General features: G+C 39.2%; 1 protein-coding gene across 1 annotated transcript in view; it reads right to left on the reverse strand.

Moving 5' to 3' along the window:
- Positions 1 to 13,863, reverse strand: part of RYR2 (ryanodine receptor 2) — a 687,809-nt gene that overhangs the window by 384,653 nt on the left and 289,293 nt on the right. The window lies entirely within an intron of this gene.

Here is a 13,863-nt window from a genome sequence, read left to right on the forward strand (position 1 = left end):
ACAGAACTAATGTAAAATAAGTTCCCCACTAGTCTAGGCACAAGAAGAACAGGTCCTATCCAACCTACGGATCATCTAATAAAATTACCTTGTAAATTTGGTGGTGGTCACCCCTAACTCGCAGTCAATAGAGAGGAGCAGGGATGTCACTACCTTCTCTGCTCTGGCAGAGGTCTCACTGAAATTCTACAGTCAGTCTCCCTCACCTCATAACTGCCTGCAGCAAGTTGCTACCCGAACCCACCCCATTCTGCCCAGATGTGGTGTTCTGGCAGCTGTGCCCCAATTACCCCCCTCCCTGCCAGACTGTCCTTTGGCCTACTCCAGCCATAGGAGTGCCTAGCCCTTCTTTACAGTGTTCTACCCCTTCTGGGTCCAAGAGTCCTTTACTAAAGTACTCAATATATACAAAATCCAAACCATCAGCATGGCTGGGCTCAGCTGCCAGCCACCTCATCGCAGGAATGCCTCTGTTCCTTTAAACTGTCCTTCGGTCCTTCAATCTACCACATGATCTAGGGACTGGCCCATTTCTCCCCATAGTCATTTATTCAGGAAGGCTCCAACTAGGTTTCCAGCTAGCCCCTAAAGAAGCCTGTCTGGTCTTCTCACCTTTTTCTTCCTCAGCCTTCCAGGCAGCTCCTCAGAGACAGTGGAGGGGGGGGGACTCCCTCACCTCCAACTTTCCTTCTCCCAACTGGGCTCACCCAGCTCTTTAGGGAAACAAGCCCTGATTTCCCCCAGCTGGACTTTGTTTCTAATTAGTCTAGGCCACCTTCCAGGTGCAAGCAGGCAGATTAATTGGCCTCTCAGATCCATATTAATACTTTCACAGCATGTGTGGGGTAAACTCCTCATCACACTGCTGTTTGGTTTCAAAGAAAGGCAGAGGGAAATCTGTGGCCAAACAAATTTTATTTCTTCCAAAGTAGATTTAGCTTTTCGTAAACAAATTGTAGCATACATAAAACCTAAGAGGCTACTATCTTCAGTTACATCAATGCAACCTTGCTGAAGTCAACAAGGTTACACAGATGGGCAGAATTTGGCTTGAAACTTAGAATGTTAGACAGATAACAGATGTGTGTCTGTTAACTTGAAGTCTAATCTTCATTTGTTACCTTCTTCCATCCCCAGAAAATAATTATTAGAATTTACTTTATATCAAAATGGCTTTCAGTGTTCCATTTGATGTACCCCATTTATACCATTTATCTAGTACTTCCAGCAGTTCAGAGTCCAAAATGAACTGTGTTTCATTACATTTTAATCCTTACTGAAGGAGACCCAGAGTTTTTACTACTAATCCTTAACAGCAGATGACATTACTGGGCTAAAACACCCACTGCTTTCCGTTACACCTGTGCAAATCTGTAATAATTCCTTTGGCTACAAAGGAGTTATTTCAGATTCACACTGGAATAATGGAGAAAACAAAAATACAAGCTGTTAAGTGCAATAAAGATTCATATTACTAAGTGAAGAGCAGTACAGAGAAACAAATCGTGCAGTAGTTTATATTATTCATATTTTCATGATAAATACAGACAAAAGTAATGGCAACAGAAAATGAAGAGGGGGCAGGAACCCAACAAGCCAGGCTCCTACCCTTAAAAGAGGGGAAAGAGAGTATAGTCAAGGCCACAAAATACATTCCTCTTCCCCTGTGAGGCATTCCATAAAACACTCCTGCCATTTTCCTTTCCTTTTTCCAATATACCCTTTAAATTTTTTTTCTAAGCTCACAGCCCCATGCCATTAGGCACTTTTATTTCAAGAGAACATAGTTCTAATTAACTCAGAGTCCTCAAGAGTCTGACGTTCATCTTTACTACAGATCTTTAGCTTGTTCAGTTAGTCTGTATAACGAAGCTAGAAAGACAAGGTGGATGAGGTAATATCTTTTATTGAACCAGCTTCTGTTGGTGAGAGAGACAAGATTTCAAGCTTACACAGAGCTCTAGGAAGACCTGAAGAAGAGCTCTATGCAAACTTGAAAGTGTGTCTCTCTCACCAACAGAAGTTGGTCCAATAACAGATATTATCTCACCCACCCTATCTCATTAATACCCTAGGACCAACATGGCTACAACAACACTATACACTATAATGAAGCTAAGTATCAGGGGGTAGCCGTGTTAGTCTGTATCTACAAAAACAACAAGGAGTCTGGTGGCACCTTAATGAAGCTGTCTTTTGTCTGACCTATGGCTGTTTATTAAGCCTAACACAACCAGTTCTTCTTGATCATGACATTAATCTATTTAATTCCTCCTAATACAAAGTCACTAGGGCCTAGAATTTGCTAATTTGCTCATTAATTCCTTGGAGTTCACATACTGTAACTACAGCACCAAGGACAGCTCATCCTTTCTTCCATTCTTCAGCTCTGAACAATTCTTGGCTCCACACTGCACAATTCTTGGCTCTAAGTGACATTACTGGGACACAAAAGTAGGAGCTAACCAGAATTAATCATGTTCCCACTTGCTGATTCCTAACACTCTTGTGCTTATCTTTGTGAGATGTACAGCAGGAGTTTACACTGCATGACAATTGGTAAATCTCAAAAAGGCAGCAAGACAACTGAAGATCCAATTACAATAATGAATTAATTACAAGGGTTAAAAATAGATTACTGTATACCAACTTTCCCCAGAGAACCATTAGCCAATTCATATTCTTATTACAATATTGCAGAGCAGTGTGGGGAGACAGCAGCCACATCAATTAAATTCACTAACTGCAATGCAGGGCACTAAATGAGATAATCTATACCATTTTGATATTGTAGAAATTTACCTGATTCAATAAAGAGCAAATATTAAATTATACTGTGAGGAGATAATGAAGTACAACCAAATGATCTGAGACACATCTAGATGTCACAAATGTTAAATGTTTTTCTTTTTATTTCTCGATGTCAAAAATGTTAAAGTCTTATCTAAACAGCTTTCCTTTTTATTTGATATTTTTAATTAACAATTCTTTTAGTTTTATATGCATAACAGCATGGTGCTTTGCATGGATTATAAATGGATTAATAAATAAAATAAACTTCAAGGGCTTAGTTATAGTTCTTAGAACAAGAATCATATTGGGGTCACTAGGAGATGGCATACTGCCTAAGTAAAGGTGGCTGGAGGCTTTATGCCTCCAGAGATCAAGACCGGACATAATGACTCTGGAGACATTGGAGGAAGCAGGCTCATCTATGAGCTTTGCTATACTTTTGAGAAAAAATTAGTTTGTATCCTCCCAACACAGAAGTTCTGCTGTACAGGGAGATTGGAACTATGGCCATAACCTCATTTCACCCTCTGTGGCATGGAGCTGCTCCTCTTCTTCTGGGAGTCAGGCAGCAGACACCTACTGCCTCCTGCTCTGGAGCACTAGAAAACGGAAGGAAAGCCCACATTGTGATCAAGGAGGCAGAACTTGCCCCAAAGAAAAGATTAGTTATCTCAGTTTGAATTGGCAGTCATTTTATTTAAGAGTAACGTGAGTTTATTGTAAGTGTCTAATCAAGTCGGTATCATTCAAAAGTTAACTCTGGTGTCCTAGCACAATTCTAGTTCAGATAATGACATTCAAAGTTATACTTAAAAGCCAATTATATAAGATAGTCTCTTCATATCCTGCTCACACCTGCTGTGTGTTTTCTCTGTACTCAAATAGTGGTTGCATTTCACACACAGGTGGCTACACGCTTCAGTGATGGACAACGTTGTTCTGTGTTTAGTTTATGAATCCACTGGTAAAGTGGGTAAAGAGTTTGGGATCCTTCTGAATGAATATATAAATGCAACATTGTTACCATTTAAGATTGTGGGGGGGTTTTAAGAAATCAAAGAAATTGTCCCTTGTCAGTGTGAATTTTGTGAGCTCAAGCCTTAGTCAAATAATCCTTTCCTTGGGTCAGATATTCACCTTTTCTGGGTATAATGCACATTTGTGCAGTTATTAATGCTGTATCTAAGAAAATGTTTACACTTTAAAGAGACTGACATAGGTGCCAGTACCTGTAACAAACAATTTGCCTTTTTGGATTGTTGACCCATATATGCTAGGCTAAGATAGATATATTAATATATGTGGTATGAATTTTATATATCTATGTAACATTTCTAGCAGTTACGTAACCTGAATTGGCCTGTGTCTCTCTATAATTCTGTTCACTTATGCTACATATGCCACAGCACCTTGCATTAGCTGAAAAAGTAAACAGGAAAACTGTCAGGATCACAACATATGTGTGTTTACCATAGAAACAGGTGGGGAGTTACTTTCACAGTACTGGAATGTCCCAAAGGCAAAGGAGAAGATACATGAGTGTTCTATGCTGGTACAAACCAAGGGGGTGCCTTCATCCCCTTGGTACTTGGAATGCATGTGTGCAGAACACAGAGATAAGGGTAACACCATGGTACCAGAAAAACAAAGCAGAAAGCTTCTAGTTTCAGATGACACACATAATGCATTTTACCTGTAAACATTGACTAAAAATAAAAAAAGAATAGCTTTAGGGGTATAACTTCAGGAGCACACCTTTTGTATAAGGTAAATTTAACAACACTGCATGAGACTGCTTCCCAAAAACTGGTATCTTATTGAATCTTTCTTCATATAGTATAGTATTATTGACTTTTAACAATAAACCTGAACAACATATTTAAAAAACCAAATAACCAATATTACACTGGACCAAAGTGTGATCAAGCAATTGATTACAGAATGTATCAACAGGATCTAATCTCTGTTCAGGCAACTTGAATATGAGTTTCATTACTTCACACTCTGCCTATCCAGTTTTGAGTCTAGTAGAAAGTCCTAAACCTCATTTGCAAATCCTTAACTGAGCAGGGACCTAGAATGCTTTAGCCGAGAGAATTCCAGGTACTCCTCAAAGGGTGGGGGGAGGCAGAGCTGTTGAACCAGCTTCCAATGTAAAGTAGGCTGAGCCTAATGCAACTCTTAATGCAGGAATTTTCCTACTAGATAATTTAGGCACCTGACAAACTGAAGCCTGACCCCTCTAATGAGATCCTATGTAGAAGTCAGGAGATCTATGATCCCTCCCAGGAGCACGTGTTATATAAGATGACATTTGTGGAAGAATCCCATGGTGCAGGATACTTTAAAAATGCATATAACAGTCAGAATAGTAAATTACTTGCCATCTGTAATATTTTAAGTCCTAATCCTAAACTGAGAACTCTGTGGGTAAACTTCTGCACCAGCACAGAGCCCCACTGAAATCAAACTCCCTCCCCAGTGCCCTGTGCTGGACTGGCATTCCATTTTATATTTCTGACTTCTAATAAAAGACAGCTGTTCATTCTTTTCAGAGGATAATTATTATTGTTACAAAGAATAACAATTCTAGCTCATTATTATGATCATGGTCTTTTTGATGAGTCAGTGATTTTTTATAATAAGCACCTTAGAATTGGGACCTAAAGAGGAGTGGGAGAATCCAGCATAGTGACCCATCTCACCAATAATGCTGCTGTAGATTGGATCCCAAAATTCAAAGATGGGAAAAACAATTAAAATAATAATAATATAGTTATTGTAGGGCTGAAGCCCTCTATGCAAGTCCTTTCTGTTTCTCAGTCCAGTACTGTATTTAGGGAAACCAGATGTCCCAATATTATGGGGACAGTCCTGATTTTTGGGTCTTTTTCTTATATAGGCTCCTATTACCCCCGTCCTGATTTTTCACATTTGCTGTCTGGTCATCCTAACTGTATTAAGTGTCCTCAACTTTGCTGACTGCTTTTAACTTTACTATCAGCCCTTGTTGGACTGACAAAAGACAAGTACAGGAGGAAATTTCTCTCTTAATTGTTTACTTCCTTAGACAACATATGCAAGAGTATTTCTCTGCTTACCCAGACAGACTACAGGAAAAGTGATTATTTACCATTCAAAAGACAGATAACTTTTGGGTGCGTTTTTTTTTTTTTTTTTTGTTCCCCCACCCAAGACTTACAGCATAATGTCCTCTACAGAATTTTAGTTTTGAAGAAAAAGCAGTTATGATTTTGAAATTCAAGGTCACAGTGGAGAGATTTCCATATTTCTGAATAAACGCTCAATCGATTTACTGATTCATTTATTGGCTTCCTATCAAGATCAATTGTCCTGAGAGAGATATAAGTTAACTTTGTCCTTCACTCAGTGAATATTTGCCTGTTGATGCAAACAAAAAACCTTTATATTCATCTCAACAGAAACTGATATGACCACATCCAGCCCCTTTGAATCTTTTCACTTGCTTCTTTCTTTGTCTCCTGCATCAAATTCACTGCTCTCTCCTCTTTCTGCCCTCTTTTTCACTCTGCTGAAGTCACATACATAATTACTCACTTCATGTCCTTCAGCTGCTCTCCATGCCTTGTCCCATGTGGCCGATCCCTCTAGCACACCCTCCCCTCGGCCACAGATCACTCTCCTCCTCAAAGTCCTGTCATAAAAAAACACTTTTTCCTAAACCATGAAAGAAATGCTAACAAGAAGATAACAAATGCTTATTCAAAATTAAAAAAAAAAAAAAAAACTCATGGAACTAACAATGCACATGATGAACTTCAATGCCCATTCACTTTGTTTTGCTCTTGTATCTTGTATCCCATACATTAGTACATTATCTTTTTTTATAGATTGTTTATTTTATTTTATTGGGTGAATACATAAATCACCTTGTGCATTCTTGGTGCTATATAAACTAATATATATTTTTATTTGTTTGTTTTCCCTATTATAGGCTTTAACTGCTCTTGAGCTTCCCACATTTTCACCAGATAAATCATCCCCTGCAACAACAACTACAAAAAGTCAAAGTGCTCATAGATTTAAGCCTACATACATTCTTCATATATTAAATACAAGTGCAAAAGAAGAATTTGATTCCTTCCTTACAGAGATCTGCAAAGACAATTGTGCTTCTAACTACTGTGAAACTTTATGAACAATTACTAATTTTACAAGAGTAAATACTAGAAATTCAAGTGTCAGTTCCCTTGCACCGTATGAAGATAATTCCATGAAATCCTTGTGTTGTGATAACACAAAATGAATACTTGCACCCCATAGCTTTTGTTGGAATAAAATCGGTATGTATGTATGTCATCTTTAACAAAATCTATTGCCTATTCCATATTATTCATTACATTATTAATGTTTGTGCTTTAACAAACATATTTTAAGCTGATATTTGAATTGTTTCCTATCCTAATGTTCCTTTGGGACTTTTGCCTTGGTCCGAAGCCTAATGCAATTGGTGTGAAAGAGGCAGAATTGTTTACTAGATAAGCCATTGGTTTGATGTAGCATGGTAACTGTTGTTGATAAATTGTATAATCAATTGTGTGATCACACTTTGGTTTGTAATGAAATACGTTCAAAAGACAAAATAACCAGTATCACTCAAATTTACTGCTAAAAGACAGTAAGAATATAGTACAGGAAAAGGGTTCAATATGATACCAGTCTCCAGGAAGCTGTCTCATGCAGTGTTGTTAGTCACCTTACACAGAAGGTGTGCCCCCAAAGTGACAGCTGGCAGTATTTATAGGATAATTTTATCAGTTACACATCTCTTTACATGACAGTAAAAGATAAGCCATCAGTTCATCACATCTCCTTAACTTGTTGTTCGGTTCCTTTCCTTATCTCTGTTTTGGATACTAGCATTCAAGGTATTGGTGCATGAAAGTACCTCCTATGTTTGTACCAGGGTAGAACAATCATATATCTTGTCCTTTCCCTTTGGGACATTCCATACTGGCCTGTGAAAAACTCCCTACCTGTTGCTAAGAGAAAACATTCATATGTACTGATCCTGGCAGTTTTCCTATCTACTTAAGCAAAAACTTACTTCAGCTAATGCAGGATATTATGGCATAGTTAGCACAAATGAACAGAATTATAAAAGATATGGGCCAATTTGGGCTATATAACTGTTATTATTATGTGCTTAATACATTCATTCTCTCTCTCTCTCTCTCTATACACACACACACGGTGCAAATAATACACATTATTACTATGACAAAGACATATGAATGTTTAAATACCTTGGGTTTTATAACAGCATTGATCAATATATGCTGGGCATATAATGTTAAACTCCAGAGAAATGGGCCTTATACAAGAAACCAGATAGATTAAATTTGACAAATACAGTACATAGAAAGAAGCTATAAAACCTATGCACAACATGATCAGGACTCAACATTTCTGAAACTCCTTATCTCCCTTCACTCCCAAGCAGAATGTAATAAAGCCATATGAACTTCAATTCATATGATTTCTGCTTTTAGATAGGATAGCCTTTGACTTCTCATCAGGGTCGTGAGCCGTGTCAGCAGAAATATGCGTTCTCTAATTCTCATAATACACATTTTTCTACCCTTTGGCCGCTCCGTCCCAACTAAAACCATAGAGAAAAATAGTTACTAATTTGATGCCACATTCCATTCATACCGTCAAAGTTGCTATTAGATTATTTGTCCACTGCAACTATATTCCTGAACCCTCCCAGGAAAGACCCAACATTCTATGGGCAGTAGACAAATTAGATGATTCTAGATGTTTCTTCATTTCTCAAAGCTTAAATAAATGGCATAATATCCACAATGGAACTTTCCCCCCTATTTTTCCTTGATATTCTTCTCTACCCCAGCAGAGACATTCAAAATAAATGAATTTTCTTGGCAAGCATTGTTTGATGATATTTGATGTGGCATCTGTTTTTCCTTTAACAACTCGTTGCCCTATGGATGTTCACTACACAACTAGAAATTCTTTTAGCCATATCACAGAACATCCTCAAGTTCCATGCAACACAATAAGCAACATCAGAAGCTCCAAGACCCTTCATGTGCAGCACGAAAGGGTTTACTCAGAGAACCTATTACTGCACCAAAATTTTTATTTCTAATAACAGTTATTAGCTGAAAAGCTGGTGTAGACTAGACTCGCTCTTCTGCAGCAGCCAATATCATTTCCAAGTCCTGTAATTTTTCAGCTGAGCAGCCTCTCATTTTCTAAATATACAAAAACACACAAAAAGAGTCTACAACATTATACATGATTCCATCTCATCTAATAATGCTTTTAGAGGTACAGATTTAACAGATGGGGAGTGCCCAGAAACCCATAGACAAGATTAATTATTCTCCCTGCTTTTGTTGTGCTTTAGGATGAAAAGGTAGAAATCTGCTATCTTTTCTTGTTTTTCTCCTGTTTCTTCCCATTTCCTTCCTTGTTTTCCTTTTTTTCTCTTGCTGGATATTACTTCATATTTTGTAACTTCCATCAAGCATATCTGACACAGAATGTCAGAAACATAAATCAGGAAAATATTACAGCTTCAGAGGCAAGTGAAAGCTATAGCTAAGTTTGCAAACTTTTATTACAGCACACTATTTCATTTACTCATAGCTTTCTGAAAAAAAAATCCTATTGGGCTTTATTCTTAGCCTCAGCCCAAGGACAAATGTTCAAAGAGAAGAAATATGGTCCAGCGGTTAGAGCACAAACCCAGAATTGGGAGACATCAGTTCAAGTCCCTCTTCCACTGCAGATTTCCTGAGTGACTTTGGGTAAAGGCCTCAGCTTCCTATTTATAAAGTGGGGAAAACACTACTTCCCTACCTCATATGAGGTACTGTGAAGATAAAGAATCATTACATTTCTGAAGGTCATACAAGAACCTAAGATAGACATAATTGAAGAAGATGTATTCATCCAGATCGGAAGAGGGGAATTAATATAGTTTGGAAAAGATGAAAAATAAATACTTAATGTTTTTATTTTAAGACGTGGTTATTGCACACAGACCTGATGCTTGACAGTTGAAATTGTGCAACTAAATAGTCCGAATACTCAGTCATGCTCTTGCTTGGTTTGAGAAAGAAAAAATATGTAAAAATACATAAAGATAACGGATTGAGGAGTCACATATGAATATGCTCATGGAGCAACTGCTAAAATTTTAGCAGTCTAATTAAGTCCCATACCCTTTTATACATTCCTCTTGCTTTAGTACTATAAGGCTGGGCCAACACAGGAGCTGCTGCTCTCCTGCTGATTCTGGGTACAGTTTTCAAGAGGGACTATTTGTTACTATTTCAGTGAAACACTCACAAACCAAAAGTCCTCCAACAAATTGCCATAACATAGTATGCCACCCTATGTTAAAGGTATAAAACACTATCTGCTGGTGTGAAAAAGTTATGTATTTCCCCAGTTTTAAGGCCTCTAAATTCCTCCTGCATTCTGCAATATACTGAAAATGTCAAATAATAATTTGAAACAATGTAATTTTCTATTTTTTCTACTGCAACTATGCAGCTAGCATAATGTATTGATACGTTGTTATTTTGTTAACCAAATCTTGCAGAAAACACTGTCTGCAGCCAAACCAGGAGCCAGGTAGGAACTCATCCTCTTTCCCTGCATCCCTCTTTACCTCTAGCCATGTAGCCTGAGGTACAAAGAAATTCCAGGGAAGGAGGAGCCAGCCCCGCAGGCCACACCAACTCTTTAGCCAGCAGGGGCAAACATAAGCAATAGCCTTAGGAGATGCAAAAGCACAAAGAGGATATGGAGCACAGCCAGGATTACTCCTTCCCCTGGGAACTCCCTGAACTATACAGGATTGATTCCCCCCTACACTGGAGATACTAAGACCCAGGCAGCACCTTTCCCCTGCTACTCCTAGCCATGTGGGCTCAACCAAAGAAATTCCAAGGAAGAACCAGCCCACAGGGCCACAGACATTCAAGCCAGCAGGAGCAAAGGCAAGAAGAAGGGACTGCTGAACAGTGATGTCAGATCAGGCCACATTTCCACAGTTTTGACTCAGGACATTCCCAGAAACTGACTGGACATTTGCTTCCCTGCTGCTCCCTCCCTACAATCCCATCAGCTCAGACTTACTCCACAGGTTCTCCATGCTCCCAACCTTCCTTCCCTGCTGAATGCCCTCTTGCTTTCCTCTCTCCCTTCTCTCTTCCTTTTTCTTTCTATTTACATAATCCCAGTTTAACAAAACTCCACCTAAAGATTTTGAAAACAACGAAGAAATCCACCAAACTCTACTCCTGGAAAAAAGAATTGTGGCTCTGACGTGATGTTTGCAAACTGTAACTCACTTCCTTATGCATGAGCATTCTATCCTTTTCCTCGATGTTGCATCTGTTTTACCTAAATTGGGGCATGAACTATTACTCTAGGTTAACAGAGTTCCTAGCTGGGTTCTTGATTGGGCTCTACACTCTGCCAAAATACAAATAATGATACAATCATAATGAGAACCCAACGTCAGAACCTAATGGGAAATACCTTTACATACTAACAAACAACAAGAGCAATTTCAACATACATTTGTGGTATAAGGTTGGTTTGTTTTTAAAAAGGACAAATACAAAAAAAAAACACCTTTACATTCATGCAAGGTTCCAAAACAAGGGAGTCAGGAAACACAAAATTTAAAGTTTCTACAGCAACACTAACTTGGCCGCATTGCACATCATGTGTATTTTATCACACACCTTCAAAAACATAAAATTAAAGAATTAAGTTGTACAGTTAACAAGAAAAATAGGAACATCTGTTATGTGGCTGAGTAACATTGCTGGAGGAATCTTAAGATGTGTATTTCCTGACTTAAAAAAAAAGCTGTACAACCTTAATTTAGTATTAACACAGCATCTTGCTTTCAGCTGTTTAATTAAAAGAAAGAATTCTATGTAATTTCTCACATGCAGTTCAGTGCACGTCTGCTCTAGACACAACGCGCCCTCTAATTACAATAATTTTAGATATGCCCTTGATGTTTATGAATTCATAAATAAAGCCTCAAAATTATAATCAACAAATAAAGAAAAAATGCAGTGCTACAATTTCAAGAGAAGACACAAAACACAATGCAGGGACCATTTCAAGCTGCTTGGGATCCAAACAATGATTTAAAGCTTCTGTGTCAGACAATTCTCCAAAACCAGGATTCAGAAAAGTTGTTAACAAATTACTAAAGTTTAAAGAGGAAGGAGATGAGAAGGGATTCCCTAGCCATTACTTGAGTTTATATTTTTTTCAAAAACACTGGTAAGGAAACCATTTAGCCACAGCAGATTCTTGTTAACTTCATATTTAGATCATGCTGATGACTTGAATTAGACAGCAGGTTAAAAGGTCATTTTCTGTATGGTGACTGCACAAGAAAAGAATGCATGAAATCATGGCCCTGTTCAAGTCAATGGCAAAACTCTCGTTGACTTCATTGTAACCAGGATTTCACCCATTCTTTTTCCTCTTAATTTCCATCAGTACATATTCACAGTGGATTCTGTGCCTCAAATACTGCTACAGTACAATATGTTTCTGTTACCACACACTGTAGTACTCCCTAGAGATAAAGGCAAAGAAAGTCAGTGAAAATCATACCTATAACATTGTGTGTGTGGAGGGGGGGAAATCACATGGCAGGGGAAGGAAATAAATCAGAGGAAAGAGTTGAAATCATTGCAAGTTGCACGCTTCAACAAATTGCATTCAAGGAATGGCCCATTTTGTTGTGAGATGCATAAGTTCCACTGTAAAATTATGAATATGTGAAATATCTTGGATGCAAAACCAGACCTCTGCCCAAACATTCTGCTAAAGAAAGGGGAATAAGTAGCAGATAGCAAAGTGGGTTTAAAGTAAACCAGGGCCACACAAGGAAATGGGATGAAATAAGAATGGAAAACGTAAAGGGCATTTAAGAGTGTGTTTCCTGGGACTGCGACAGAGTCCTGTGGCACCTTTAAGACTAACAGATGTATTGGAGCATAAGCTTTCGTGGGTGAATGCCCACTTCATCGGATGTACATGCATCCGACGAAGTGGGCATTCACCCACGAAAGCTTATGCTTATGCTCCAATACATCTGTTAGTCTTAAAGGTGCCACAGGACTCTCATTGCTTTTTACAGATCCAGAGTAACACAGCTACCCCTCTGATACTTTTCTGGGACTATTTGTCTTAAGAATGTAGAGGCCTTGAAAATAATTGTAATCTATGGAGTGGAGGGTCAAATATGACCCAAAATTCAGGTTTGGTAAAATCAATATTTTACAAATCTTACATCTAATAGAAATGTTTCTGGAAATAAATTTTAAAAATGGAATGAAAGCACTTTAATTAATAGATAGATAGATAGATAGACAGATAGATAGATATTCTATTATTAGGGTTGCCAACCCTCCCGGATTGGCTGGGAGTCTCCCAGATTTGAAATTGACCTCCTGGTGGCTACTGAAACCAATCTGGGAGATTTTAATAGGCCGCTAAAAGTCCGTTTGGCATGCTGCCCCCACCCAAGCTCCAATTCCACAACTCCCATTGGCCAGGAACCACGGCCAATTGGAGCTGCGAGGGCTGTGCCTGCAGGCAGGGGCAGCGCACAGAGCTGCCTGGCCAACCCTGAGCCTAGGAGCCAGACATGCTGGCTGCTTCTGGGAGCCACCTGAGGTAAGTGACACCCAGTTGGAGCACGCACCCCAAACCCCCTCCTGTACCCTAACAATCCTGCTCCAGCCCTGAGCCCCCTTCTGCCTCCAAACTCCCTCCCAGAGCCCACACCCCTTCCTCACTCCAACCGTCTGCCCCAGGCTCAGCCCAGAGGCCCCTCCCACACTCCAAACCCCTCGGCCCCACTCCCCAGCCCAGAGCCCGCATCCCCTCCTAGCCCCCTGCCCCAGCCCAGTAAAAATGAGAGAGAGTGGGGGGAGAGCAAGCGACGGAGGGAGGGAGGGAGGGGGGGGGAATGGAGTGAGCAGGGCCGGAGCCTCAGGGAAGGGGCGGGCA

The sequence above is a fragment of the Malaclemys terrapin genome, chromosome 3, assembly GCF_027887155.1.
Source record: "Malaclemys terrapin pileata isolate rMalTer1 chromosome 3, rMalTer1.hap1, whole genome shotgun sequence".
Lineage (NCBI taxonomy): Eukaryota > Metazoa > Chordata > Testudines > Emydidae > Malaclemys > Malaclemys terrapin.